A 5,336-nucleotide genomic window follows, 5' to 3' on the forward strand; every position below is an offset into this window, starting at 1 on the left:
ATGTCAATAAGCAAGGGGTGTACCCAATGATGATGATCATGTGGATGTATACCATGCCCTTTATACCATTTGTCTAACATCTACATTACCATCCATCTTTGTCCACCCATAAGGGCCTTTATGTACTAGTAGAAGGGTAGGTTTTGAGTCATCTAACATATATGATCAAGGGGGACTAATTAATGGAAAATCAAAATTTACACATGGTCTTCAATGGGCATGTGAAGTAATTATAAGAATATGGTGATACAATTTGCCTTGTTCAATTGACAATGCCATATTATTCACAATGTTTTGTGAAAACTAGCTAGATTTAGAACACCAATTTGTGGACTTGAGTATAAAAATTAATAGGACGTTAGAATAAGTATATGTTAGGTTTAATATGCCAATTGACTTTCCATTGTGAAGCATTTCATTAACAAAGAGGCATGATGACACAATGGGACTATGTTTTGTGAGCCTTTTGAATAAAACAAGTGTGTGATTGGTGAAGGATTTTTTTGTATTTCATAAAATCATATGCACAAATCTGTGAATACTTACCCAAAATGATACATATAACATACTACACAATGTCGAAAATGGCATATAATAACACAATGTCAAAAATGGCATGAATCTATTTGTGCAAACATGTAAAATCATACAGTAATCTATTAGTGATGGCTCTTCCTCGTGGCAATAATAATGCACTTTTTAGCCTTCCTTTTTACATTGATTCCTCCATTTAAGTAAGCACTCAATGAGGGCACCCACTTTTGCCTTTCCTTTAATTAAGGAGTGGATTCCTCCATGTAAGTACGCACTCAATAAGGGCACCCACTTGTGTCTTTCCTTTAATTTAAGTGCGGATTATTGCGCATTTTTGTTACCAATGACCACATCACCCTTCAAAAATAAGTTTGATTGGCTTTGAAAGTCAATTGCAATATGGCATGTGCTTTTTGTTCTTCCACTTTTTGAGATGCCACTTACAAGAACTAGTTGATCATGTAGGATACCCACCCTTTTCTTATAAAAATGATAAGATTGTTATGCTTTTTGACATAGGGCTACTTTTCGAAGCTTTGAAAAATGCATATTAATTTTGCATATGATTTTGCTTGAGTGGCACAAATGGTCCCCACAACATTTGTCCTACTACTTTTGTGGAAGTGCATTAAAGCCACCTTTTTTTAAACTAATTATTCATGGAAGAGAAGGTTGGGTGAGGCCCTCACAAGGTGAGGGCCCACCCTCACCTTGTGAGAGCCGAAATTAGCCTAGTTCTTCCACTTTAGGGTTATAGAGGTTGGCAAAATGAGGGGTCCTAATAATAGAATAGCCCATACTCAAGTAATGTAAAAAACAAAAATAAAATCATGGAACCTTGCCTATGTGTTCATTTTGAATATGTGAAAAATGGCATATCTTTGGACCTTCTCCAAATTTTTTTAATCCCAGCAATTTTTTGTGAAGAATAAAGGGATTACATCATATCACTCTCACGATGGTCATGTGTAACAATGGCATAAAGTGGCGTAATGACATCACATCACTTTCACACTAGTCATGTGTACTAACCACAATGACGAATGTTGTGTAGCACCATACATCTTTTCCTCTTCTAATGGTCATAATGTTGCAGTAATGTTTACTGGACTTCTTATGGATTATCTTTATAACAAACAAACTATACTTTGTTAAACCTTGGCCATCAATGATCTAATTAGTCAATCCACATTAGCACTCCCTCCCTCCCTCTCTCTCTCTCTCTCTCTCTCTCTCTCTCTCTCTCTCTCTCTCTCTCTCTCTCTCTCTCTCTCTCTCTCTCTCTCTCTCTCTCATGTGTGTATGCATGTGTGGGTGCACGCACATGTGTTGGGGGGAGGGAACTTAATTATAATTAGCATTACCAAATCCTAAATGTGATTGAAGGGTTATAATCCTTAAGTTAACGTAATAAAGGGAAATTGAATGCGGTAAGGGTCGTGATGCTTATTCTATTCTATGATCCCTCTAATCATTCACCTATGAAGTTTAACATGTATCTAAACATTCCTTTTTTAATTGTAGTTCTATTTAATTTCTATAATCATGTCACCTAAATTTGCTTAGAGAGTTTTTCCAAACATATATGAGAGAAAGATCCTGGTTTAATGCATGGAAAGATTAAATAGGGCTAGTTGATATTCAATTATTCCTAATCCTCTCTTGTATTCTTAGCTCAAAACACCTTCTAAGGTATTCCATGTAGTCCAGTTGCTTCTAGAAATAAGATAAATTAGAATGTATAGGATGAAGACATCAGCTATGTAGAGAATAATTGTAGTGTAGAAGAATTGATTTTTTTTTTTGTATTTCTCCTTTATAACTTCAAATTTTGATTTGATACTTACTATATAGCTATCCTATTATAATCTCAAAGACTCTCCTCAAAATATATATCTAGTCTACTATAAGTCCAAGACAGATGCAACACCTCCATTTGAGAAGCTCTCAGAAATTATACTTGGTAAACAAAGATGACACTTTAACTCATGGAGAAAATCCATTGCCACCAAGGAAGAAATGTAAAAAATGGGCATGTAAAAATAAAACAAAAAAACTTACAATTAATGGATAAGGCATGTCTCTTTGTGTCGATCTCACTAAAACAAAAAAAGAGCATGGGAAAAGCAAAGTGGAATTATTGATGAAGTTTTAATTGTGAAAAGTGTTTTCCAAGCAATGACTGCTAATCTTGCTAACCCCATCGACCATACCTTAGCCAAGCAATGGCTATTTGTTTGCTAACCTTGTTGACAGTTAACCTCACTAACCCCATTGACCACACCCTAGCCAAGAAATGGCTATTTGCTAACCCCATGTAACATCACTTGATCATCTTCGTAGGGACTCACTTGCAAAAATATAAAGCTCCCATGAACCTCAATGGGCCTTGCCAAGGAAACCTTTGGCACCCCCATTAAACTTTAGCACCCTTGCACTCAAGACAATCTAACCTTGCCCATTATCTCCAACTCATAGGCCTCTATCACCAAGGTCCCTTCCTCAACCTCCCGGGAGCCACCTAACCGAGCCCATTCATCAACAAGCACCCCAATTTCGTACTATTACCAAAACAATTAATGGTGGGTGCCAAGGAACCTACTCATTGTTCAAGGCTACTACGATGGCTACATCGGATCCCCAAGAGGTCATCTAGGAAATCCAAAAGGCATCCCAAGTTAGGATGAAGACATCAGCAAATTTGGAAGAGAAAAGGAAGAGATTTCCATAGATGGATATGATCTGACTCTCTAAACATGAGTGGGCCAAGCATAACCTCCACCCACCACCTCTCAGCCCAGTCCACTTTCTCCCCTCTAGCCCAACTTAGCTCCTCTCTCTCTCTCTCTCTCTCTCTCTCTCTCTCTCTCTCTTTCTCTCTCTCAATCTCCCACCCTCATTCCTCCCTCTCCCTCTTGCACCCTCTTCCCCCTCCCATTCTTTCTCCCTTATCCACCCTCCCTCTCACTCTCTCTACTTCCCTCTATCTCTCTCTTTCTCCTAACCTCTTCCCTTTCTCTCTTCCTCTCTCTCTCTCTCTCTCTTTCTCCCACCCTCTCTCCTTCCTTTCCCTCTCCCTCCCTCTCCTAGCCTCCCTATGCATAATCTCTCCTTCCATTTCTCTCTCTCTCTCTCTCTCTCTCTCTCTCTCTCTCTCTCTCTCTCTCTCTCTCTCTCTCTCTGCATAATCTCTCCTCTCCTCTTCCCTATGTCTCTCCCTCTCCCACCATCTTCCCCTCTCACTCTTTCTCCCTTATCCACCCTCCCTCTCAATCTCTGTCCTTTCCTTTATCTCTCTATCCCCCAACTGCGTTCCTCTCTCTCTCTCTCTCCCTCTCCCTCTCACTCTCCCTCTCCCTCTCCCTCTCCCTCTCACTCTCATTCTCCCTCTCCCACCCTTTTCCCTTTCTCCTTCTCCCAACCTTGTCCTTTATTTTGGGTACTCACATGTGCACAAAATATTACACACCCTCTCTCTCTCTCTCTCTCTCTCTCTCCCCCAACCTCGTACTTTCTTTTTCCCTCTCCCCTTCTCCCACCCTCTTCCCTCTCTCCTTCCTTGCCCTCTTCCTCACTCTTACTATGCATAATCTCTCCTTCCCTCTCCCTCACCCTTCCTATACATCATCTCTCCTTCCCTCTCTCTCACTCTTTCTCCCTTTCCCACCTACCCTCTCTCTCTCTCTCTCTCTCTCTCTCTCTCTCTCTCTCTCTCTCTCTCTCTCCCACCCTCTTCCCTTTCTCTCTCCCACCCTCTTCCCCCTCTCTCTCCTTCCTCTAATGCTAATATTTGATGAGGCCATCACAAACAATATGAAGGAGGGTTGTGGGTGGTGTACTCTACTAAGAAGGCTTAGCTAAATGGTGGTTAACAAAGTTCTATAGAGGTTATCTCTATATTTATAGTAGTGGGAGAGATGTTCTCTACTTTTGTACCCTCATTTTTTTTTGCCTTTGTTCCTTTTTAATGTCAATAATAAAGGCATACTCCCTCAAAATCCTACACTCCAATAATGAAGGCATCTTTTTGCACTTTTTTGGGGAAGAGCGAGTATGTATTGTTTTTTTTGTACATCTCATTTTAGATAAGGATTCATGTGATTCATATACATAGGTGCTCGTAACATGAATACCATTCATTGCATGCACTTCACGATTATTGCACGTCTCTATGTGCATGTGTATGTTATTTGATGCCTTTGCATGTGACTTCATATCTTTTGCCCATAATTGGTTGCAATATTATCCTTTTCAATTTCATGTGACTACATAAGGGTTCCTACACCTATGTGCTTTCATGGGCTACTCTATTATTTAACTCTTCTCAAAGGGACTCCTTCTTTTCTTCAGCAATGTATCCGTAACTCTGCCAAGCACCAATGGCGTTTCCAATCTTCATATTCCAGATATATAGATCTCTGAAATCAATGGGCTCATCTGCTAGGATCTTGCTCTCTAAAGATTTTAGGCCTCTGTCGTGATTTTTAAATGTTCTTTCACATCTTCATCTGATTTCATGCACAAATCTTTGCAAACAACAACAAGGGTATCATTGAGAGTATAGTTGGGGCCATTTGAAGAAGACATAATGAGATCAACAAAGATAGAGGATGAGGGAGAAGGTGAGGGTTGGTGAGGTAGAGAATGAGGGTGAGGGAGAGTGAAGTGAAGAAGGATAAATAGGGAGGGAGAGAAATATAATAAGAGAGAGAGGGAGGCAGTGAGGGTTACAGTAAGATCTATGGGGTCATATATATAGATACATCATGCTAAAAGCAAAAAGGGATTTTGTAAGGATATTT

Source organism: Cibotium barometz, chromosome 1 (assembly GCF_041138505.1).
Source record: "Cibotium barometz isolate CiBa-2024 chromosome 1, ASM4113850v1, whole genome shotgun sequence".
In the NCBI taxonomy this organism is placed as follows: domain Eukaryota; kingdom Viridiplantae; phylum Streptophyta; class Polypodiopsida; order Cyatheales; family Cibotiaceae; genus Cibotium; species Cibotium barometz.